Source organism: Podarcis vaucheri (assembly GCF_965113315.1).
Source record: "Podarcis vaucheri genome assembly, chromosome: 17".
Lineage (NCBI taxonomy): Eukaryota > Metazoa > Chordata > Lepidosauria > Squamata > Lacertidae > Podarcis > Podarcis vaucheri.
In genome coordinates, this window is record NC_138755.1 from 19,124,357 (window position 1) to 19,150,825 (window position 26,469).

Sequence of the window (26,469 nt, forward strand, 5' to 3'; positions counted from 1 at the left end):
TTATGGACCTAATAGGTATCTAAAGCCATTTGCACATGCAGAATGTAGGCAACCTATATATATAATGAGAAAACCAGTGATATTTTAGGGAGCAGGCTAGCAGGCGGGGCCCGTTATTTACATCATAGGAGCCTACACAACACAAAACACTGTTGCTGTGTTTAGGTTTTATTCTATTTGTTTTTTATCTTGTATTTTGGAAACGTACATCCAGTTGTTGTTGTTTTTCCTTTAAATGTTTTGGGGGGGCCCCAAGAGAGTGGGGCCCTAAGCTATAACTTGTTTAGCTTATACTCAAATCTGGCACTGACTGGCAGGAGTCAAAGGAGGCCAGTGCAGAGTAGATAACACAGGATTACTGCAGAACATTTTTGGGGTGCAAGAGGAGGAGCTGACAGTCCAGGAGAAAACCTCTACAAATGAACACTGACCCTCAAAAAATTTGTTGCTACTTACATTTAACTTCCTATCACCCACATTGTGTTGTAGAAAGTTTCTATTTTGTAATGCTCCTGTCTGTAGGATAAGGTGATTTTTTTTTAAGTTACTTGAGACATTTTGCCCCTCCATTTATTATATATGTCGCTCTGATGTGGACTGTGTTACTAATTCCTGGTTGTGGTTCGAGGACCCAATCCCCGCATAGTGGAATGAAGACAGACGGACACAGTGTATAAGGTTAATGGGCAAGAAAAGGCCACAACTTTATTGATTACAGCAAGTGAGAAGATATTGGCTTAGGCATTGGACCACGACAGATTGACTCCACCCACTCGGAGAGGGGTGAGCCTAAAAGGGGGTTTATTCACCAGTAGGTGGAGCCTGTTGATGCTAATCCAACTATAAGCTCTCCCCTGATGTCACCGAGGGTCGTGCCATGGCCCCCCGCCACGCAGGCATCGGACAGAATACACGACCGCCAGATTCCTTTAACGGAATACCCAAAAATTGAAGGCGTAGGCGATGGCCACACCTTGCCCTTCCACACACCACAACACTTTATTCCAATGCCTAACCTACCCACCAATACCACGAAAGTTATGACGATTGCTACGAGGTAGGCGGAAGAAACCACAAAGCCTAATGCCAAATGGAAAAATTCCTACCAGGCCCCCCGGACAACCAGGGCGACCAACCTAAGGTCCATAGCAAGGCCAAAAGAAAACTGAGACCCTGAGCTCTAAGGGTGTGGAGGGTGGGTGACTCGCGACAGGACGACGAAGAATGAGGCCAGGAGGCTGGCACAGCAGCGATTTATGCTGCCGTCCACGCCCCTTCGAAGGCACCTGGTTGGATGCCTGGCCGTGGGTGAGGTGCCAGCCAGGTGAGTGGGAGGCAGGGGGCTAACGCCCCCTGCTTGAGGCGGAGACCAGCTCCCGCCCACAACCACTCCCCTCTTTTGCAGGAGGAGAGTCTTTATCATGGAGGTCAGTTTGGTTTTCCTTATCAATGTGTTTGCTCTATGCTCCAGCTTTTAAGGAAGGTTATGAAATCAACCTGTCTTATGTATTGCTTATGTATCAGTTTCTGCAACCTCTATTTAACAGTATATTTGCACGATATTTTCTTTTGCTTCCCTTCACTGGACCATGTGAGAGTATTCTACATTGCTACTGGCATTTGACAATATGCTTTTAAATATATCTTTTAATCTAGTCTAGAAGCATTCGTGAGTTTTTCACAGTTTCTCCTTTCCCCATATTTTTTTTTGTCAGTATTTATTGGAATATTATTAGGGTCTGGTAACCAAACTTAAATTGAATTTCCCCCTTCTCATATCTTTGCTTTATATGCTGTCCCTTATAAAGCAACATGGTGCTTTTAAAAAACTTAAAATCCCCCACAGTGTTTATTTTTTGAATTGCAAGCTGTTTGGAAGCTGCTGTCAGCTATGTCCCCCCGCACAGATTTCATTTTTTCCTCTCTTTTTTTGCTATCTCATTCATAGTTTTTCTTCTTCCTTACTTGGTATGCAGTGGACTCTAATCCACAAAATGCTAAGTCAATTTGTCTCCAGTAGAGTCCTTTGTTCTGATAGAAGTCACTTTGATCCTAGAGAGGATTTGGAAACAGAACAAAGAAGGATGCAATTATCCCCAATTCGCCCTTAAACCCCCATTACATCTCCGGCACTGTTTCAGAGGGTCCCCCCAAACATTGGTATGGTGGTGGGGACTTAGGCAAAAAGTGACAGTAAAGTGGTATTTCTTCTGCTTCATCTCCCAATCTGCCAGCTCAGACAAGTGTCTCATGGTAGGGCCGGGCTCTAATATAATATAATAATACAAATGCCTTTAAAAATAACTCTACATGAATCTAACTCTACACGAGCCTACCAATTTCCACTTCAAACAAAGAAAAGTAGACAGCGCATTAGCCGGATGGCACTGAAGAAAACATCCAACTTTCACTTCAGTTTCCATTGCAAACACAAAAAGATAGCTTCCACAACGTGAGACGGAAGAGCCTATTTTGATTCGTATGAAAGAGAGTGATTCATTTGAACACCTATGGCAGCCTTGATCCCCATTCATCTTGAGGCTTTAAGACAGTCAAATGAATGACTCTCTCCTGTTTTCATTTCTTCAATTAAGAGATTACATCTCCGATCCAAAAGATTTTTAATACAAATGTATTCATTTTTTTCTTACTTTTTTTTTTTTTTTAGTTTGATGGGATTTCTTTTCATAAAAAAATGATTAAGTTTCAGTCATATTATTTGCAAGTAATGGATTGGGGTTTTTATTGCGATTGAATCATTGTTCATATTATTATTTTTCCTTCTCCACTGTATAAACAGCTTTCTTCTTCTGTATATACACCGCAGCCCGCAGCCTCATAATAGGCAGCTGCAAAGCTATCCCCTTTATATTATTAATACTACTACTACTACTACTACAGTGGTACCTCTGGATGCGAACAGGGTCCGTTACGGAGCCCCGTTCACATCCTGAAGCGAACACAACCCGCGTCTGCGTGTGCACAAGTCGCAATTTGCCGCTTCTGTGCATGCGCATGACATCATTTTGAGCATCTGCGCATGCGTGAGCGGCGAAACCCGGAAGTAACGCATTCCGTTACTTCCGGGTCGCCACAGATGACAACCCAGAAACTCTCAACCTGAAGCATATTCAACCCGAGGTATGACTGTACACTTGTAGCTGCTGGCCCTACCTGCTCGTCTTGACCGTTGACCCTTGACTCCCTGACGAAATGTGTCCCGGCAGTCACTCCCAGTTTCAAGGCATAAGTATCTACCTTCGAGCCATGGCTGCCTAGAAGTTAGATATAGGCTGCTGCAGAGGAAAACACAAGGAACATAATTGCACTTAAGAACTGATAGCTGGTTTAAATTATCCTTTTGTGCATGCTTGGTTGGGCCCATCACCTGATTAAGACATTAACAAGGTCTTAGTATTTGGCATTACTAATTTTGTACAGAACCAAAGAAATGCCCAGCCATAAAATCAAGACATTTGTAGAATGTTAATTCAACTCCAATGAGCTATTTATTTTTTTGAAAAAAAGTATTTTCTTGTGCGTGAGACATTTCAACATTTTCTCAATCAGAGCAGAATGCCTCTGAAATGCCAGAGTGGTTTTAGCTAATTGAATGAATAGGATTCTTCTGGACTTTTTCCTCTCAGTTCTTTGCAGAAAGATTTAGTGGGAGTTAGAAGATAGAACATTTGCTAGAACTCGATGAGATATCAGGGATGTTTTCCAGGGATACTTCCCTATATTATATCGGCATCACATTGGTTCACTGTCGTATTCAGCCAGAGAAATATACAATGGGTGACTACAGTTTGAAAGTGGAATAATTTTTCCCTGGACCTTAGATTACGTCTTATCTGGCAAAAGCTGGTTTTTCAGGCACACTGGACTTCCGATTGCATCTCTCAGAAATGCATTGCAATACATTCACTGATGCCTGCTGGTGTTGTGGTGAGGCAGGGAGAACATTAAAATTTATTGTTTCAAAAGTTGGGTGTCCCCCACTCTCTCTGCCGAGTAGTAGCAAGAGTTCATTGGGATCTAGGCATTCCCCCAGGTCTGCGTTCCTTTGGTTTCCCCAGCCAGTCTGCGTGGCTCCCAACGGAATATTAAAAACAGAATAAAACATCAAGCATTAAAAACTTCCCTAAACAGGGCTGCCTTCAGATGTCTTCTAAAAATCAGATAGTTGTTTGTTTCCTTGACATCTGATGGGAGGGCATTCCACAGGGCAGGCGCCACCACTGAGAAGGCCCTCTGCCTGGTTCCCTGTAACTTGGCTTCTCACAATGAGGAAACCCCCAGAAGGCCCTTGGAGCTGGACCTCAGCGTCTGGGCTGAACGATGGAGCTGGAGACATTACTATTTTGTACCTTCCCCATCCATAGGCAGAGTCGGCAGAATTGTCATCCATCTCCAGCCTGTGTTCTTAACTGGTTGCTAGGATTAAGGAAGAATAAGTACTTTCCCTCCCTCTCTCTTATATGGAAATATTGCTCCAGTGACATTCAGATGTCACATTTCCCGTTCTGATATTTCATTCTGAAGCTGAAATATATTTGGGGCTCTGTGAGATCTTATCTACACAAATCTGTTTTCTTTTTAAGTTCATTTTCAAATGACGAGGAAAGGCGGCCGTCTTTCAAGCAGTAAGTCAGCAACTGTCTCCTTCCTGGTGCACTGTGAACCCCAAAAGGGGTGGGGGGGCCTATGCCAATCGCCATCTTCTTCTTTTTTAATTGTTAACGATGATCTGCAATCATTATGTTACCGTTACGCCTTACTCCTTTCCATCCTCCCTCCTTTCCCTTACTTTCTAAGAATGATGACATACCCACAGAAACTCAGATACAGTGGTACCTCAGGTTACGTACTTAATTCGTTCCGGAGGTCTGTTCTTAACCTGAAACTGTTCTTAACCTGAAGCACCACTTTAGCTAATGGGGCCTCCCGCTGCTGCCTTGCCGCCCGAGCATGATTTCTGTTGTCATCCTGAAGCAAAGTTCTTAACCCGAGGTACTATTTCCGGGTTAGCAGAGTCTGTAACCTGAAGCATATGTAACCTGAAGCGTCTGTAACCTGAGGTACCACTGTATACCTGATTTATTAACCTGAGTCAGAAATGCTCCCATTCCACACACATTTGTGAGCAATATTCTAGGGACATTATAATTCTGTGTTTAGGGCAGCTTTCTACGCTGGCTGAGACCCTACCTGCCTGTGCACTGTCTTGCCAGAGTGGTGCATGCTCTGGTTACCTCCAGCTTGGACTACTGCAATGCGCTCTACGTGGGACTACCTTTGAAGGTGACGTGGAAACTACAGCTAATCCAGAATGCGCCTGCCAGACTGGTAACTGGGAGTGGCTGCCGGGACCCTATAACACTGGTCCTAAAGAATCTACATTGGCTCCCAGTACATTTCCGAGCACAATTCAAAGTATTGGTGTTGACATTTAAAGTCTTAAATGGCCTCAGTCCTGTATACCTAAAGGAGCGTCTCCACCCCCATCATTCAGCCCGGACACTGAGGTCCAGGTCCGAAGCATGGGCGTAGCCAGTATTTTTGTTAGGGTGGGGGCAGGACTTTGTTGGGGAAGCAAAACCGATGTAATTGGTCAGTTAGTTAAGTTTTTCTAATTTTTTAATTGATGGGGAGGGCAGCTCCCCTCCGCCTGCCCCCCTTGGCTATGCCCATGCTCAAAGAGCCTTCTGGCGCTTCCCTCACTGTGAGAAGTGAAGTGAATCAAACACTTCTCAGTAGTGGCACCTGCCCTGTGGAACACGACCACCCCATCAGATGTCAAGGAGATAAAGAACTATACAACTTTTAGAAGACATCTGAAGGCAGCCCTATATAGTGGTACCTCGGGTTACAGACGCTTTAGGTTCAGACTCCGCTAACCCTGAAACAGCACCTTGGGTTAAGAACTTTGCTTCAGGATGAGAACAGAAATCACGCGATGGCAGTGGGAGGTCCCATTAGCTAAAGTGGTACCTCAGGTTAAGAACAGTTTCAGGTTAAGAACAGACCTCCAGAACGAATTAAGTTCTTAACCTGTGGTACCACTGTATAGGGAAGTTTTTAACGTTTGATGCTTTATTATGCTTTTACATTTGCTTGAAGCCACCTAGAGTGGCTGGGGAAACCCAGTCAGATAGGCGGGGTACAAATAATAACATTATTATTCATAATAGTCCTGCAACATTTGGAGGGCCAACACACTTCTAGGACAATGATAAACTGGAAGGCTGTGCATTTAGAACTCTGTAGCATTCCAGAGGCAGCAGACAGGTGTGCTTCTCTTATTCCTGGGATCCCCACACTTTTCCCAGCATGGCTTCATTGTTCACTGTGATTAGTTCTTAAAAAGGAACAATTCTGAACGCTTATAAAGGGTGCAGATCTTTAATATCATGGTTGCATCCTGCCATACAACACAGGCCCTCTGCTATAGTCCTGTGTGGAACTTCCCTAGGGCAAATAAAAAACACCCCACCACTATTTTGAGAATGATTGCAGACAAAAAGGAATTGCAAGGAAAGCTGCAAGGACAATAGGATTGTAGCTCCAAGCAATAAGGCAACAGAAAAGAGGAAGAAGACAAAAGAGAAATGCAGATATATCTCTCATCTGAGAGCTGTGCATTTTATCGAAACAAAGAGAGACTCATGACAAATCATTCTTCATCTATTTCCATGGGCACAATGCATGCCTAATAAATTTGCTCACCAATCTCCTGCAGTTACCAAGCAGTAGAAGAATATACAGTCTTGTGGAGGGGGGTGGGAAACAAAGTCAGAAATGCCTTGCGACTCTTTTATGCAGGTAAGAAATCTGTTTTATATTAGAACAAACAAACAGAGCCCAACATCAAAAAGAATTGCATTACTGCTTTGTTAACAATAAGCCTTCTTCGGGTGTTGCTTTATGCGCACGATTACAAATCATTGTGACAGGAGAGATTACACGGGAAAGTGAGGAGTCTGGATCCTCGATTGACTACGATTTCCAGTTCTGCACCTAGTTTACCAACATACAACTGGTTAGTTAACCCTTCGACTCTTCCCAGTTGCTGTACATGAAACATGGTTTGGGTTACACCCCGTGATGTATCTGAAGGAGCGTCTCCAGCCCCATCGTTCAGCCCAGACACTGAGGTCCACCTCCGAGGTTACAGGGAACCAGGCAGAGGGCCTTCTCGGTAGTGGTGCCCGACCTGTGGAACGCCCTCCCATCAGATGTCAAGGAAATAAACAACTATCTAACTCTTAGAAGACATCTGAAGGCAACCCTGTTTAAGGAAGTTTTTAATGTTTGATGTTTTATTCTGTTTTTAATATTCTGTTGGGAGCTGCCCAGAGTGGCTGGGGAAACTCAGCCAGATGGGATGTGTATGAATATGTTGTTGTTGTTGTCGTCGTCATCATCATCATGTGGTAAATGAGGGAGCTATTTACAGAGGGTTATTGTGACTGTGTGAGGAAATTGGAATACAGTGGTGCCCCGCAAGACGAACGCCTCGCGAGACGAAAAACTCGCAAGGCAAAAGGTTTTTTCGTTTTTGAGTTGCTTCGCAAAACGAATTTCCCTATGGGCTTGCTTCGCAAAACGAAGCTTGCCCCCACACCCCGGACCTCTTTTGAAGCAAGGGGCGGCGGGGAGAAGATCGCTTCTCCCCGTTGTTTTTTTTATATATATAAAATATTTATTGAGATTTTAAACAATAAAACCAACCTTCCAATCAAACCAAAAAGAAAACAACATTATCACACACAAAGCAAAACAGATAAAAACATATAAAAAGTAAGAAACAAAGAGAAAAAAGATCGCTTCTCCCTGTTGCCAGCCCCGCAATCTCCGGGCACCTTCCCCTCTGTCCCCGGACCCCTTTTGAACCAAGGGGCGGCAACGGGGAGAAGCGATCTTCTCCCCTCCGCCCCTTGCTTCAAAAGAGGGGACAGAGGGGAAGGTGCGCGCGCGCTTTCCCCTCTGTCCCCGGACCCCTTTTGACCCCGGACCCCTTTTGAACCAAGGGGCGGCAACGGGGAGAAGCGATTCTCCTGAATTGCCTTTTTGGATCTGCGTTTGTTTGCATTTCACTTCAAGGAAAGGTGAGCTCTGTGGTGGCCCAAAATGGTGGTGTGAACCTATATGTCTGAGGAGGTGATAGATGATAGATATATGATAGATAGCTAGATAGATAGATGATAGATAGATAGATGATAGATAGATTAGATAGATAGATAGATAGATGATAGATGATAGATAGATAGATAGATGATAGATAGATAGATAGATAGATAGATAGATAGATAGATAGATAGATGATAGATAGATAGATGATAGATAGATAGATAGATAGATAGATAGATAGATAGATAGATAGAGATAGATAGATAGATAGATAGATAGATAGATAGATAGATAGATAGATGATAGATAGATAGATAGATAGAGATAGATAGATAGATAGATGATAGATGATAGATAGATAGATAGATAGATAGATGATAGATAGATAGATAGATAGATAGAAGATAGATAGAGAGATGATAGCTAGAGATAGATAGATAGATGATAGATAGATAGATAGATAGATAGATAGATAGATGATAGATAGATAGATAGATAGATAGATAGATAGATGATGATAGATAGATGATGATAGATAGATGATAGATAGATATAGAGATAGATAGATGATAGATAGATACAGTAGATAGAGAGATAGAGATGATAGATATAGATAGATAGATAGATAGATAGATAGATAGATAGATAGATAGATGATAGATAGATAGATAAATTATAGATAGATAGATGATAGATAGATAGATAGATAGATAGATAGATGATAGATAGATAGATGATAGATAGATGATAGATGATATAGAGAGATGATAGATAGATCTGATTGTTGATCATACAGAAGAACAAAGCAGGGAGACCGTTCTGATCAGTTTTGCATTCACATTACTAACCTGATTGAAGCAGGAGCTGCTGTAAGCCGTGTGGGTGAAATATCTCTGATACTCAGAGCTACTGGGTACTCGCTTTCTTGTTTTGCTCCAGAGAGAGAGAGTCCTCGCTCTGCTCTGCTTCATATTCGACTTCTCAAAACCTTGCTTTTAAACCAGATGGAGAGAACTCTTGAACCTTGTAACTGCTTTTGAATAATGAACTCTGAATATTATGTTCTCTTTAATCCCCTAATTAGAATCCCATATGCGATCAATGAAGGCATGTTTCTTTTGCTCTTTCCCCCTTCCCCACGCTTTACAGTAGTATACAAGGCACTTTCTTTTAACACTGCTCTGTGAAGAATTTGCCTGATGCTCCAGCAAACACAAGGGTGAATGCTCAGAGTACTACAGGCGAGGTGCAGGGACTACTTTGCATAACAGTCTTCTTCCAAGTGTGTAGATCCCAAAGTCTAACCAGGAGCCCTGTCAACAGACACGAATAAACTCCCAAGTCCTAATAAGTGAGACAGGAGATCTGCTTTCTTGCAGCTTGTAACGTGGGAAGACTGAAGAGGAGAGAGAGAGGGGGGGGGAATTAAAAATGCTTCTCAACCCTGAAGCTTCCATTCTCCAGGCTGTTCATCAGAGCCAAAGTTGCTGTGTAAAATCAGCTGTGGATTTCTACAGGAGAGAATCAGCTCACTCACAGCTAAACTACAGTAGCTGAAGTTAATTGCATTAATGTCATTAGCACCGCTTGCTGCTGCTGCTGCTGCTGCTGCTGTTGTTGTTGTTGTAATGTAATAGCAGCCAGGTAAATGCTCCAGCAGTCTCTGGACCTGGGGTGGGGGAAAAGTTTAACTCTTTTTCTCCCTGCCACAAAAATAGTCTCTCCTGAGCTGCTTTTTGCATTTCAGGGGAGTCTCTGATGGGAATTTCTTCTGAAATCCGAACAGCTCCTTCAGATTATTATTATTATTATTATTATTATTATTATTATTATTATTATTATTATTTATTTCTACCCCACCCCACTCTGGGCAGCTTCCAGCAAAAGATTAAAAATACATTAAAACAACAGTCATTAAAAACTTCCCTAAACAGGGCTGCCTTCAGATGTCCTTTAAAAAGAAGATCGCTGCTTATCTCATTCACATCTGAAGGGAGGGCGTTTCACAGGGCGGGCGCCACTACCGAGAAGGCCCTCTGTCTGGTTCCCTGTAACCTCACTTCTCACAATGAGGGAACCGCCAGAAGGCCATCAGTGCTGGACCTCAGTGTCCGGGCTGGATGATGGGGGTGGAGACACTCCTTCAGGTATACAGGACCGAGGCCATTTAGGGCTTTAAAGGTCAGCGCCAACACTTTGAATTGTGCTTGGAAACGTACAGGGAACCAATGTAGGTCTTTCAAGACCAGTGTTATGTGGTCTCAGCGGCTGCTCCCAGTCACCAGTCTAGCTGCCACATTCTGGATTAGTTCAGAGAGGCACAGCCTCTGTGGGGGCGTACCAGTTCACATTAACAGCACTGCCCTTGCAAGTGTCTTCCAGCTGTGGCTTCATTGTTGCCCTACATGAATGTCAGCTAGAGGTAGCTGCTCTAAATTTCTTACATTAGCCTTCAATTTGGGGAAAAGCTCAGACCCTCCAAATGCCCCTATTTTTCAGGGACAGTCCCAGATTTACAGAAGCCGTCCCAGTCTCTGATTTGACCCTGGAATGTCCCGCTTTTCCTTAGGACGTCCCTGTTTTCATCAGAGAAATGTTGGAGGGTATAGAATTATGGAACCCCCGAGCCAAGGAGATAAGTAACTTTTAGAAGACATCTGATGGCAGTACTGTATAGGGAAGGTTTTTTTTAATGTTTAATGCTTTCTTTTTCTTTTTTGGCTTTTCAGAAATATTTATTGGTGCAATTGCATGCCACTCAGAATTTGAGCTTCTGGAAAAACCATTTGTTCTTGCCTGTATCTCTCCTCAAATTTCACTTTGGCCTCTTGCCAGGCTTTACAATTCAGCGCAGGGTCCTTGTTAAGCCTTTTTGCTAGGTATTTTAGGTCAAGACATACCAAAAGAAATGAGGACTTTATTTATGTATGCCACTACAGCAGCAAGAATGTCGACTGCACAAAATTGGAAGACTGGAGAAATACCAGCTAAAGAACAATGGCAAGAGAAGTTGATGAACTATGCAGAACTGGCAAAAATGACAGAAAGACTAAGAGAAAAAGACAACAGCGACTTTGAAAAAGAATGGAAACCATTTATATTATATTTGCAGAAACAAAGTCAATAGACTTGATGGCAGGATTTAAATAAACGTTCACATTATTTGTATTAGAAAATGTTTAGAAAACAGTGAAATATTATAGTGTATTTACTTTTATTTTTATGTTTTTAGGCTTGATGTTATGTTATTAATAACTTTTTCCTTTAGGAGATAGCAAAGTGGCTGAAAAAAGAAACGAACCAGAAGTGGAAGTTGGGGGAAGACCTGAAGGGGAGGGAGGGAGGCATATAGAGTAAAAGTAATGTAATGAAATGTAATGAATGAAAAAGAAAAATGAATAAAAAAATAATAAAGACATCCTTGTTGACAACAGTCTTGTCAAGGGGAATATCCATGGAGTACCTGATAGGCATCAAGTGGTTGTAACTGTAGACCTTCACAAAGGACTTGATCTTGGAACACTTGGCAGTCTCACAGATGTCCATGGAGGCACAGGCTAATTCTGTGTCCAGGACGGCTGTCTACCAGCTCCACCTGGTACGCAGGCTAAGACCCTACCTGCCTGCGAACTGTCTTGCCAGAGTGGTGCATGCTCTAGTTATCTCTCTCTAGGATTGCTGCAATGCGCTCTACGTGGGGCTACCTTTGAAGGTGACCCGGAAACTGCAATTAATCCAGAATGCGGCAGCTAGACTGGTGACTGGGAGTGGCCGCCGGGACTACATAACACCGGTCCTGAGAGACCTGCATTGGCTCCCAGTGCGTTTCCAAGCACAATTCAAAGTGTTGGTGCTGACCTTTAAAGCCCTAAAAGGCCTCGGTCCAGTATACCTGAAGGAGCGTTTCCCCCCATCGTTCTACCCGGACACTGAAATCCAGCGCCGAGGGCCTTCTGCTGGCTCCCTCATTGTGAGAAGTGAGGTTACAGGGAACCAAACAGAGGGCCTTCTCGGAAGTGGCACCCACCCTGTGAAACACCTTCCCTTCAGATGTGAAGGAGATAAGCAGCTATCTTCTTTTTAAAAGACATCTGAAGGCAGCCCTGTTTAGGGAAGTTTTTAATATTTAATGCTGTATTGTTTTTAACACTTGATTGGAAGCCACCCAGAGTGGCTGGGGAAACTCAGCCAGATGGGCGGGGTATAAATTATTATTATTATTATTATTATTATTATTATTATTATTATTATTATTATTATCATCATCATCTTCTTCTTCTTCTTCTTCTTCTTGACCTTTAAAGCCCTTTGTGGCTTAGAGCCCTTGTATCTACGGGACCGTCTCTCCTCGTATGCCCTGCAGAGGACCTTAAGGTCCATGAACAATCATAGTTTAGAGGTCCCAGGCCCTAAGGAAAGTCAGACTATCCACCACCAGGGCCAGGGCCTTTTCAGTGATGGCTCCGACCTGGTGGAATGCTCTGTCCCATGAGACCAGGGCCCTTCAGGATTTAACCTCCTTCCATCGGGCCTGTAAGACAGAGCTATTCCGCCTGGCCTTTAATTTGAATTCAGCCTGATCTTTTATTTCCCTTCCTTCCCTCCCCTCCCCTTTTATGAAGATCACCCGCTCTGAGACCCTACAGCTAATTCTCCCCTGGCCTCCTCACTGGCCCAAGTAGGACCAATTCAGCTAGCTAGCCCTGGGGATTATCTAATTAATTTTTTATTTTTGAATTTTATTGTTATTCATGTTTTTATAGTGCATTTTATGCTGTTTTTTTAATTAAGTGTTTTAAATTTGTTGTTAGCCGCCCTGAGCCCGGTTTTTGAACTGGGAAGGGCGAGGTATAAATTAAAATTTCTTCTTCTTCTTCTTCCTCTTCCCCATGCTGGCCATCACTTTGTGTGGGTAGTGATCAATGCCAGCCACCAGAGCATGCCTGTAAGGGCAGTCAGAGGTGCCACCATCCATATTATTAACAATAACAGCTTTGCATCCAGAGTAACGCCCAGCAAGGACAAGGATTACTTTCCTTGGTTTCATAAACTCACCCATCTTGAAGCTGCAGCAGCAATGGCACCCACACCGGAAGAGAAAAACATGTTTCATGCTTTCTTATGTTTTAATACATGTTGGAAGCATGCCCCATATTGGAACATATATGCAGATGTGGTGAGAATGTGAAAAGATTTTTGGGACATCATTTATAACGAATTAAAGAAAACGTTTAAGATCCCATTCCCTAAAAAACCTGAGGCATTTCTATTAGGACTTATGACAGTAGAAATTAAAAATAAGTTTAGACCACTATTCGTGTATCCATCAACTGCAGCAAGGATTCTAATAGCAAGAAATTGGAAGAGCAAAATCATCCCTCCAAAGATTGAGTGACAAGCCAAATTAATAGAGTACTTACAACTAGCAAGAAGTTAATAAGGAATGAAATATATATATATATATATATATATATATATATGCTTTCGTAGATTTTCACGGGTACAGGAATGCAGGTTTTGGTGTCTTCGGGTGTCTTCCCGTGTAAGAGTCGGGGTGTCTGTGCGACGTTTCGACGAGGTCTCACTCGTCATCTTCAGGCTGGTGCTTTCGGCTTCTTGTTAGGAACAGGAGATCACATAAGATGGTGGCTCTTCAGATTTCTAGTTTCTCGTAGGTTCTTGTCAGCTGGAGGGTTTCCTCCCCGTAGAGGTGAGATATTTGCTTTCGTAGATTTTCACGGGTACAGGAATGCAGGTTTTGGTGTCTTCGGGTGTCTTCCCGTGTAAGAGTCGGGGTGTCTGTGCGACGTTTCGACGAGGTCTCACTCGTCATCTTCAGGCTGGTGCTTTCGGCTTCTTGTTAGGAACAGGAGATCACATAAGATGGTGGCTCTTCGGATTTCTAGTTTCTCGTAGGTTCTTGTCAGCTGGAGGGTTTCCTCCCCGTAGAGGTGAGATATTTGCTTTCGTAGATTTTCACGGGTACAGGAATGCAGGTTTTGGTGTCTTCGGGTGTCTTCCCGTGTAAGAGTCGGGGTGTCTGTGCGACGTTTCGACGAGGTCTCACTCGTCATCTTCAGGCTGGTGCTTTCGGCTTCTTGTTAGGAACAGGAGATCACATAAGATGGTGGCTCTTCGGATTTCTAGTTTCTCGTAGGTTCTTGTCAGCTGGAGGGTTTCCTCCCCGTAGAGGTGAGATATTTGCTTTCGTAGATTTTCACGGGTACAGGAATGCAGGTTTTGGTGTCTTCGGGTGTCTTCCCGTGTAAGAGTCGGGGTGTCTGTGCGACGTTTCGACGAGGTCTCACTCGTCATCTTCAGGCTGGTGCTTTCGGCTTCTTGTTAGGAACAGGAGATCACATAAGATGGTGGCTCTTCGGATTTCTAGTTTCTCGTAGGTTCTTGTCAGCTGGAGGGTTTCCTCCCCGTAGAGGTGAGATATTTGCTTTCGTAGATTTTCACGGGTACAGGAATGCAGGTTTTGGTGTCTTCGGGTGTCTTCCCGTGTAAGAGTCGGGGTGTCTGTGCGACGTTTCGACGAGGTCTCACTCGTCATCTTCAGGCTGGTGCTTTCGGCTTCTTGTTAGGAACAGGAGATCACATAAGATGGTGGCTCTTCGGATTTCTAGTTTCTCGTAGGTTCTTGTCAGCTGGAGGGTTTCCTCCCCGTAGAGGTGAGATATTTGCTTTCGTAGATTTTCACGGGTACAGGAATGCAGGTTTTGGTGTCTTCGGGTGTCTTCCCGTGTAAGAGTCGGGGTGTCTGTGCGACGTTTCGACGAGGTCTCACTCGTCATCTTCAGGCTGGTGCTTTCGGCTTCTTGTTAGGAACAGGAGATCACATAAGATGGTGGCTCTTCGGATTTCTAGTTTCTCGTAGGTTCTTGTCAGCTGGAGGGTTTCCTCCCCGTAGAGGTGAGATATTTGCTTTCGTAGATTTTCACGGGTACAGGAATGCAGGTTTTGGTGTCTTCGGGTGTCTTCCCGTGTAAGAGTCGGGGTGTCTGTGCGACGTTTCGACGAGGTCTCACTCGTCATCTTCAGGCTGGTGCTTTCGGCTTCTTGTTAGGAACAGGAGATCACATAAGATGGTGGCTCTTCGGATTTCTAGTTTCTCGTAGGTTCTTGTCAGCTGGAGGGTTTCCTCCCCGTAGAGGTGAGATATTTGCTTTCGTAGATTTTCACGGGTACAGGAATGCAGGTTTTGGTGTCTTCGGGTGTCTTCCCGTGTAAGAGTCGGGGTGTCTGTGCGACGTTTCGACGAGGTCTCACTCGTCATCTTCAGGCTGGTGCTTTCGGCTTCTTGTTAGGAACAGGAGATCACATAAGATGGTGGCTCTTCGGATTTCTAGTTTCTCGTAGGTTCTTGTCAGCTGGAGGGTTTCCTCCCCGTAGAGGTGAGATATTTGCTTTCGTAGATTTTCACGGGTACAGGAATGCAGGTTTTGGTGTCTTCGGGTGTCTTCCCGTGTAAGAGTCGGGGTGTCTGTGCGACGTTTCGACGAGGTCTCACTCGTCATCTTCAGGCTGGTGCTTTCGGCTTCTTGTTAGGAACAGGAGATCACATAAGATGGTGGCTCTTCAGATTTCTAGTTTCTCGTAGGTTCTTGTCAGCTGGAGGGTTTCCTCCCCGTAGAGGTGAGATATTTGCTTTCGTAGATTTTCACGGGTACAGGAATGCAGGTTTTGGTGTCTTCGGGTGTCTTCCCGTGTAAGAGTCGGGGTGTCTGTGCGACGTTTCGACGAGGTCTCACTCGTCATCTTCAGGCTGGTGCTTTCGGCTTCTTGTTAGGAACAGGAGATCACATAAGATGGTGGCTCTTCGGATTTCTAGTTTCTCGTAGGTTCTTGTCAGCTGGAGGGTTTCCTCCCCGTAGAGGTGAGATATTTGCTTTCGTAGATTTTCACGGGTACAGGAATGCAGGTTTTGGTGTCTTCGGGTGTCTTCCCGTGTAAGAGTCGGGGTGTCTGTGCGACGTTTCGACGAGGTCTCACTCGTCATCTTCAGGCTGGTGCTTTCGGCTTCTTGTTAGGAACAGGAGATCACATAAGATGGTGGCTCTTCGGATTTCTAGTTTCTCGTAGGTTCTTGTCAGCTGGAGGGTTTCCTCCCCGTAGAGGTGAGATATTTGCTTTCGTAGATTTTCACGGGTACAGGAATGCAGGTTTTGGTGTCTTCGGGTGTCTTCCCGTGTAAGAGTCGGGGTGTCTGTGCGACGTTTCGACGAGGTCTCACTCGTCATCTTCAGGCTGGTGCTTTCGGCTTCTTGTTAGGAACAGGAGATCACATAAGATGGTGGCTCTTCGGATTTCTAGTTTCTCGTAGGTTCTTGTCAGCTGGAGGGTTTCCTCCCCGTAGAGGTGAGATATTTGCTTTCGTAGATTTTCACGGGTACAGGAATGCAGGTTTTGGTGTCTTCGGGTGTCTTCCCGTGTAAGAGTCGGGGTGTCTGTGCGACGTTTCGACGAGGTCTCACTCGTCATCTTCAGGCTGGTGCTTTCGGCTTCTTGTTAGGAACAGGAGATCACATAAGATGGTGGCTCTTCGGATTTCTAGTTTCTCGTAGGTTCTTGTCAGCTGGAGGGTTTCCTCCCCGTAGAGGTGAGATATTTGCTTTCGTAGATTTTCACGGGTACAGGAATGCAGGTTTTGGTGTCTTCGGGTGTCTTCCCGTGTAAGAGTCGGGGTGTCTGTGCGACGTTTCGACGAGGTCTCACTCGTCATCTTCAGGCTGGTGCTTTCGGCTTCTTGTTAGGAACAGGAGATCACATAAGATGGTGGCTCTTCGGATTTCTAGTTTCTCGTAGGTTCTTGTCAGCTGGAGGGTTTCCTCCCCGTAGAGGTGAGATATATATATATATATATATATATGCTTTCGTAGATTTTCACGGGTACAGGAATGCAGGTTTTGGTGTCTTCGGGTGTCTTCCCGTGTAAGAGTCGGGGTGTCTGGGCGACGTTTCGACGAGGTCTCACTCGTCATCTTCACGAAAGCACCAGCCTGAAGATGACGAGTGAGACCTCGTCGAAACGTCGCCCAGACACCCCGACTCTTACACGGGAAGACACCCGAAGACACCAAAACCTGCATATATATATATGCAGGTTTTGGTGTCTTCGGGTGTCTTCCCGTGTAAGAGTCGGGGTGTCTGTGCGACGTTTCGACGAGGTCTCACTCGTCATCTTCAGGCTGGTGCTTTCGGCTTCTTGTTACTGGAACAGATTTCGGCTTCTTGTTACTGGCCAAATTTAATTGTAAATCAGCTCTGTTCCAGTAACAAGAAGCCGAAAGCACCAGCCTGAAGATGACGAGTGAGACCTCGTCGAAACGTCGCACAGACACCCCGACTCTTACACGGGAAGACACCCGAAGACACCAAAACCTGCATTCCTGTACCCGTGAAAATCTACGAAAGCATATATATATATATAAAATATATAAAATATATATAAAATTAAGGAATATCTCAAAGGGTACTGTGACAATAAAAGCTTTCTGGCAGATATTGAATGAGCCATACAGTATAAAACATTTGTTGGAAAATGTCAAATTAGGTCAAAGAAAAACAACTTTGTGTAACTGTAAATAATCGTTCATCGTTCAGTCGTCTTAGTCCTGCTCAACTTTCTGTGACCCATGAACCAGAGCATGCTTTGGAATTTCTTCTCAAAGCTTCTCCTTTTGTCCATGGAGTGTTCATGGCAAAATACTGGAGTGGGTTGCCAGTTCCTTCTCCAGTGTAAATAATAGTTTAATTGTAAATCAGTACAATGGGCTTAGCCAGAAGTTTCTTTTCTTCACTAATCCGCAAAGATATAATTATGTTCTCTTTCTATTCACGCGTTCATCTCTTTTCCTTCTCTTTCTTTCTTCTTCTTCTGTTCTTTTTTCTATTTATACTCTTTACGATCTCTACAATTCATTGAATGTTTGTATGGTAATATCGTACGTACTTTAAGGTTTTTCTTGTTTAATAAAAAATTTCTTGTTTAATAAAATTTAATTTACAACAAAATTAAAAGGGAAGCATGCTCAGAGTGGCTGGGGTAACCCAGTCAGATGGGCAGGGTACAAATAATAAAATGGTGATGATGGTGATGATGATGGAATGTTGTTTGTTGTTGTTTAGTCGTTTAGTCGTGTCTGACGCTTCGTGACCCTAGGGACCAGAGCACGCCAGGCACTTCTGTCTTCCACTGCCTTCCGCAGTTTGGTCAAACTGATTTTACTAGCTTCGAGAACACTGTCCAACCATCTCGTCCTCTGTCGTCCCCTTCTCCTTGTGCCCTCCATCTTTCCCAACATCAGGGTCTTTTCCAGGGAGTCTTCTCTTCTCACAAGGTGGCCAAAGTATTGGAGCCTCAGCTTCAGGATTTGTCCTTCCAGTGAGCACTCAGGGCTGATTTCCTTAAGAATGGAGAGGTTTGATCTTCTTGCAGTCTATGGGACTCTCAAGAGTCTTCTCCAACACCATAATTCAAAAGCATCAATTCTTCGGCGATCAGCCTTCTTTATGGTCCAGCTCTCACCTCCATACATCACTACTGGGAAAACCATAGCTTTAAGATGATGGAATAGGGCACCCCTATTTTCATCACAGAAATTCTGGAGAGTATGAAAGCTAGATGTAGAAGAAAGCAACCACGATGAATGCAAAAGAGGCTGACAGAACACACCAGCAGCTGTGCCCATCTATAAAGCGAGATTGCTGCGAACAATTTGGCTCCGTTAACTGTAATGATTGGAGGAAGCCCCCCATTCATTCATCTTTTGGTGCTTTCCCACCAAAGAGGCACCCAGCACTAGAAGTGTTAAACTAAGAAACCCCGAATGTTTAATCTGCTAGAAACATACGAGAAGAGCAATCATATCTGGGATAAGTAGCTCAGAATGAGGTATGCCTGATTGCTTTAGGCCATGCTGTTTGTCAGTCTTTTAAAATTCAAGTCATTACCAGATGCTGATCTGCTATAATATTGTGATATTTTATCTGATTACACTTATCTGATTGTGCCATATCTGCTATTTGCCTCCCCATTTTTCCATGTATATTAAATGCAGGTGGTTTTATTATTCCGAGAGCTGGAAAGTGTTGACTGCTCTGAATATAAATGGGGATATTATATCATTAACTTGCTCTGAAATGCAGGCCCGTTCAGTGTGTAAATCACATGCAAGGTACCTTGCGGAGACACAATAAACCATAATGTCTTGAGAGAGAAAGCAATGAGGAAAGGATAAGGAGATAAAAATTTAAGGCATTGTTAAAGAAGGATAATCTTCATAATCCTATTTAGTTCTTTCCAGCTACTATTTGTTGATAATGGAACCTTTTCTATTCAGAACTCCCCCCCCCAAAGTTCATTAAGCATCTCTTGGCGGAGTTGTTGCTACATGGAATGTTATCAACAATATGATTGAAGAAAAGTCGGTCTTGGTGGACCATCAAGTGGCTTTCCGAGCTTACTAAGAAGATTTTATCACTATATGCTGGGATAATATATAGACAACAACCACTTGGAGTCTTCCTGGCAGCCTGTATTATATCTGACTCCTCTTTGGCATCAATGTGGATAAAATGTACAGTCATACCTCGGGTTACAGACGCTTCGGGTTGCGTGATTTCGGGTTGAGCACCACACCGAACCCAGAAGTACCAGAACGGGTTACTTCCAGGTTTCAGCGCTTGCGCATGCGCAGAAGTGTCACATCGCAGCCCGCGCATGCGCAGATGCAGCACTGCAGGTTGCGGGCGCTGCGGGTTGTGAACGTGCTTCCCGCATGCATCACATTCACAACCCGAGCGTCCACTGTATTCTATCGCAACTGCCACAGAGTTCAACCCTAACAAAGTACCATACTTTTCCTTGTATAACACACCCCTGTGTAGAAGACGCACCCTATTTTGGGGGACTCCAAATTAAGAAAATGGGGGGAGATTGTCCAGAGTTATTGAGCTTTTTTAGGGGACTGCCGAAAATCGCTCACCCACATGACCATTCGCAAGCCACCAATCGTCAGTCCCCTCACCAGCAGAAGCCCCCAATTGCCTAGATCATTCCCTTGTTATTGTTTATTTAGAGAATTGTGGTTTAAATAAGCTGGCTGTTTGCCATAATTAATGGGTTGAGTGACAGAATAAGCTTTGGGGGGGGGGATTTCGGGAAACGTCTAGGTTTTTGAAACTTTCCCAAAGAAAGCTCAACAACTATCTTTGGGTGATTTCCAAACAAAAAAATGTTGAACAGGACTAAGGGAGGGGCAGCTTCACTCTGAGAAGTCACACATTTGCTTGCTCACACTCAGGCACAGTGAAAACTGGTCCATGAAGACTCTTTCCCTATTAAGTATAGTGATTTAATTCACTGAAACTGGGAATGCTGAAATGCATTGCTGTGTATTTAATTCTGGAATGTTCCCCAGGAACTCTTGTGCGCTGAAAGCTAGAACATAAGTTGCTACATGGTTTAAATGGCTGCACGAAACACAGGTTCCCAACATGCATACTAACAATGTAACAGAACAGTGGGAATCAGAACTGAATCATCATAGATTGCCAGTGCTTATTGCACATGTGTATTATGAGGCAATGATGTACATGATTGGTGAAAATTGAAATGCTTTGTTTGAAACTTTATAAATACCACGGCCTGAACCACCAGGTATGGTTGCAGTTTTGCAGAACTATCCAACTATAACCTATTGCTTTGCAATAAACCACAATGGACTCCTAACTCCTCACGTTTCTGAGTTTTATTATCAGGATAAACTCATGAGATAAGCCATTTTTGGCTTACAACAACCCCACCTTAGGTGGGATGTTATTTCTGACTGTTTGTAGAGTGTCACGGTCCAGTCTCCGGGCAATCGAAGTCCCGGCTGAGGACGTTGGGACCGGGGACAAGATGGTGGGGTGGAAGCAGGAACGAGAGTCCAGAAGCCAGGGGTCCGAGGGTCAGGAAGCAGGGAGTCAGGAAATCAAGGGTCCAAGGATCAAGAAGCAAGGAGCCACAAAGTCTGGGTTCAGAGGATCAAGAAGCAGGGAGTCAGGAAGCCGAGGTCCGAGGATCAGGGAGCCAAACACAGCAAGGCAGGAAGTGTGTTGCTGTGGCAAAAAGCTGAAGGGAAATGCTGAACTTATATCCCTTCCCAGCTCTTTCCACCAGGTGCAGTGAGTTACCAATCGGCCTCACTGCACCTTTTGTGCCTTGCCTCTCCAGAACAAACATCCGAAAGCCCCAATCCTGCAAAGCCCTACTGTCACAGGGCCTGGCTCCTGCATGCACTCCTGACATAGAGGGGATGTCCTTCTTCTCCACGCCAAAGTGCAAACCTATAAAAGAGATGTTTCTTCTTGGTTCTGGGTCTCTCTTGCCTCCTTGCTAGGAGGGAGGGAACTCTGTTGCAACAGAAAAATAAAGGTCTGCTTTACTTTCACTGCACCTACCTCCAATATGTTCCTAAATTCTACAAAGGTAGAATGCATATTTCTGTTATTTCCATATTTACAGCAAACTGCCTGTATCAAGTCACCTTCTTATTTTTGGCCGCGACGTCCTTCTTTTCTTCCTTCATCTTCAGGTAAGTAATGCTTTGTCACATCCTTGTAATTACTCTTGAAGTACTTCTTTTGTGCATGCCTGTTAGTTACTGAATTGAGGCAGATTCCTAAAGAAATTGTGGCTATATAGTAGATAAGAAAGGGACGCAGGTGGCGCTGTGGTCTAAACCACTGAGCCTCTTGGGCTTGTCGATCAAAAGGTCGGCTGTTCAAATCCATGTGACGGGGTGAGCTCCCGTTGCTCGGTCCCAGCTCCTGCCAACCTAGCAGATCAAAAGCACACCAGTGCAAGTAGATAAATAGGTACCACTGTGGTGGGAAGGTAAACGGTGTTTCTGTGTGCTCTTGTTTCCGTCACGGTGTTCCATTGCACCAGAAGCGGCTTAGTCATGCTGGCCACATGACCCGGAAAAACTGTCCTCAGAGCGGACAAACGTCGGCTCCCTCGGCCTGTAAAGCAAGATGAGCGTCACAACCCCAGAGTCATCTGTGACTGGACTTAACTGTCAGGGGTCCTTTACCTTTACCTTTTTAGTAGATAAGAACTCCTGACTCTTGTCAAGAAGCCACCACTGATACAGGGTGTAAACAAGGAGCAAAGTGCACTTTGTGTTCCTGTTTCGCTTTGCTTTTTAGGTTGTCTGATCAGGAATTTGTACAATTGGAAAAATCTGCTTTAAAAAACTGTGGTCAAGGTCCATTTTTTTTTTTTTTTGTAAGCAATACAAAACATTTCTGACCCAATGATGACAATTGGTAGTGCCCACCCCATGCAAACAAACAAACAAATAAATAAATTTTGGATGACTTGTTACAAAATGTGTTTATCTTGCAGGAGCTTTAAGGAACACAGAGGTTTAAAAATCTGTATAAATACATCTATGGGGCCCAGTCATTAATGCACTCTTTTTTCAAGCATTGATATGAGAGTTTAAATTTTCATTATTCTGTCCCATTGTGTGGCTAGAAATGAATAAGGGATTCTTTGGGCTGAATGCCATTCTGCCGCTAAACACTGCAAAGGAATGAGTTCCCAAACACATATGGTTTATAACCTATTCTGATGAATTCACATTAGAAATAGAGCCAAACCTTCACCTATACTCCTTACAAAAGCCCTTTCAGCAAGTCGTTCACGAATATCCGGCTTTACTTCATTGGAGGAAATTACATTAGCTGCAAAAATATCTTCACACTATTACTCCATTATCTGTGTTTATTTATATGCTAATGTCCTTCGTAATGTTTACGCTGTAAATACATCTTATTTTTGTTTTCCATTGTCGGTAGTGAAGTAGAAGGCTCCTGAACTGACCTCACATGAAGTCAGAGGATGTGGCGTTGTGAAAATTCATTTAAATGATAACGTTTATATCGTTGTGGCCGTACAGCTACTCCAGACATTATCGATCAATCAATGATTTACCAGAATGCACCTAACGCGATTGCAAAGACACAAACTGGATAGCTTTTCTGCACCAGTGATATGAGGGAGAGCTTTTATAGCGCAGGGCATAGTTTCTTCTCTTGGCGACCAAACTCACAACCTGATGCCTCACAAGGTGAAGGATATCTCGTTAAAAAAAAACAAAAACATTTTGCAGACTAAGTGGCTGAGCACTCATGGATGTCAGATGTCAGCTGATGGCAATATCATTGTGGTTTGTTGGCTCTGACAACTGTCTTAGGGCAGGCATGTCCAACTTTCAAGAGACTGCAATCTACTCCCACTATAAAAAACTGGCAGTGATTTACCAAAGTTGTTGAGCTTTTATAGGAAGCCAAAGTTGTTGGGGTTTTTTTAGGGGGTGGGGCCCCATGATCCACAACGATCGACCACAGACACCCCGCAATCGACCAGTAGATCACAATCGACCTTTTTGGACACCCCTGTCTTAGGGCATCATCATCATAATATATTTATATCCTGCCCATCTAGCTGGGTTTGCTGTAAGCTACCCAGACACTCTGGGTAGCTTACAGCATATATTAAAATGTAATAAAACATCAAACATTAAAAAACAGAATATCTTATACAGCCTATAGAAAAACCAATAAATCAACAGGTAATAAGAATAATCAGTTTACAGTTATACCCAAATGAAAGTAACCGCCAACCCCAGCTCAACATTTTACCAACCCCAACCCAACAAACACTAAACAGAGGAACCAAAATTTAAAACACTGTAAAACATTTTAGCCAGTTGCCCCAACACAAGAGTTGTTCCAGCGTTGTCCCTCCGGCCTCCCAGGAGCCTCTTTTAGCTGTTCAAGGTGAGTCTGGGCTCTGCCCGCAGGTCAGGTGGAAATGGGCCTTGCCCTCCCCTCACTTTCACAGGAGATGGACAGTCCCATTTTCAGCCCACCCTTAGCATTAATTTGCCCAATCTTTCTTTCTTTTCTTTTCCTCAAAGGCATAATAAGGCCAGAGACCATCACCAGCTTTTGTGCCAACGAATTCCATGTGATAAGCATGTGCTGTGAGGAAAAAAAACTCCTGGTTGTCTTTTGTTAATTACTGCAAATTTTATTTATTCTTAGTACTTCTGGGCCCTTAAAAGGTCCGTTGTAGCTGCAATAAAAGAAGAAGAAGAAGAAGAAGAAGAAGAAGAAGAAGAAGAAGAAGAAGAAGAAGAAGAAAAGATGGTTACACTATTAAATATTTCTCCTTACTAGGTGACAAAAGAGAAGCTCTCTCTTAACTTGATGGCAATGAAAGACAGAGGATGAATCATTGCTTGGGGAAACCAATTTATTTAGTCACTCTGTTCTGCTGTTATTTATTACTTGTCAGCACATGCTGTTAGTTCAATTAAATATAAAAACTCTGATGTTCTCGGCTGGCCCTTCCCCTGTCTCTCCCCCCCCCCCCCGCTTCCCAACGCCTCTTCTTTTTTTTTTAAGCCCCCATACCAAACAAGAAAAATGACACAAATATGCAATACTAAAGCAGAACCCTTTGGGTTTATTGCGCTTGCCTTGTTTTAATTAAGCATTGTTTATTAAACCTTTTGCAGCGAAGGTAAGGGGATTATTAATCTTTTTCACTAGCTGGAGATAAAAGTTTGCAGGACATTATAAAAAATATAGTTTAGAGTTCTCTGCCGAGATAAACACACGGAGCGGGGAGGGGGGGGATTAAAATGAGGCCGCAAGACGAAGTGTTGATTATAACACTTTATCAATACCAACATGAGAAACCACAAGAAGTGAACCGCCATAGTACAATATACATCTATTGCTTCGAGTACGTAATGGTGTGGGGGATTTAAAAAACAGAATATGCCATTTCACTTTATAGAGGGGGTGTCAAAAGAAGGGGTGTTTTTTTGTCTTGTTTCTTTGAGAGAGGGGTTCTGTGTGTTTTTTTTTTGTTTTGTGGTTTTTTTTTGAGTACTCTGATTAATGATGTCTATTTCTTCCCTACTTTTTCCAAAAGGGAATTGCAGGGGGAGGGTGTTGCAATTTATATAATTCCTCCATGTGTTCCCCAAGGTGTAGAAACAGATGCCCCAGTCGCAGCCACATGGAAACATATTTCTTAAGAGGATGAGGAACTGAAGATGCAGAGGATGTTTTTGCAGTCCATTCCAGCCACTGGGATTGCTTCCAAGATAACTGGCAAAATTGGTACTTTGCTTTTGGCAGGGAGTGGAAAGTTTGCAGACCCTCCAAGTGTCCCTATTTTCTGGGGAATGTCCCAGATTTACAGAAGCTGTTTCCCGGTCTCTGATTTGATCCCGGAATGTCCTGCAAAGGCAGACTTAGTTACAAAGTATATGCATATGGGTCTGTCCCATATGGGAATAGTCCCTTTGTCATCTGTTGGCTAAAAGCCAACAGAACATCTCTAGCTAAAAAGCTGTTGGTCCTACGATGGAGGAAGTCAAAGAGAGAAAGATGGCTGCATGCCTTGTCCTTTTGTGTTACCTGGACAGGTAAGGTCACGCCCACCTCTAGTCACATGCAAAAAGAAGTATGTCCCAAAAGGAATGTAGTACAGTGGTACCTCGGGTTACATACTCTTCAGGTTACAGACTCCGCTAACCCAGAAGTATTACCTTGGGTTAAGAGCTTTGCTTCAGGATGAGAACAGAAATCGTGCAGCAGTGGTGTGGTGGCAGTGGGAGGCCCCATTAGCTAAAGTGATGCTTCAGGTTAAGAACAGTTTCAGGTTAAGAACGGACCTCCAGAACAAATTAAGTATGTAACCAGAGGTACCACTGTACTTGACTGCTACTTATGTATCACATCCCACATAGGGGAGGTGGGAACTGCCATCGAAGTTGCCCTCATGTGTTACAATCATACTCAGATCTCCTAGTCAAAATTTGGTGGAACTTTAGCACTCTTCTTGTATCACTACAGGAAGAAAATTTGGATTGATTTTTAGTCTTAATGTTGAAATAACAAGGGTCCTGACAAGGGTCCTGAAGGTGTCCAGAGGAGGGCAACCAAAATGGTCAAAGGCCTGGAAACGATGCCTTATGAGGAACGGCTAAGGGAGCTGGGCATGTTTAGCCTGGAGAAGAGAAGGTTAAGGGGTGATATGATAGCCATGTTCAAATATATAAAAGGATGTCACATAGAGGAGGGAGAAAGGTTGTTTTCTGCTGCTCCCGAGAAGCGGACACGGAGCAATGGATCCAAACTACAAGAAAGAAGATTCCACCTAACCATTAGGAAGAACTTCCTGACAGTAAGAGCTGTTCGACAGTGGAATTTGCTGCCAAGGAGTGTGGTGGAGTCTCCTACTTTGGAGGTCTTTAAGCA

At 43.8% G+C, this 26,469-nt stretch overlaps 1 pseudogene across 1 annotated transcript; it reads right to left on the minus strand.

The window, feature by feature from the left end:
• Positions 1-10,891: 10,891 nt before the first annotated feature.
• LOC309522483 (large ribosomal subunit protein eL27-like) lies at positions 10,892-13,214 on the minus strand (annotated as a pseudogene). The gene is made up of 3 exons: positions 13,010-13,214; positions 11,542-11,664; positions 10,892-10,991 (listed from the first exon to the last, which is right to left on the minus strand). The product of its transcript is annotated as a large ribosomal subunit protein eL27-like (transcript).
• Between the last annotated feature and the right edge of the window lie 13,255 nt (positions 13,215-26,469).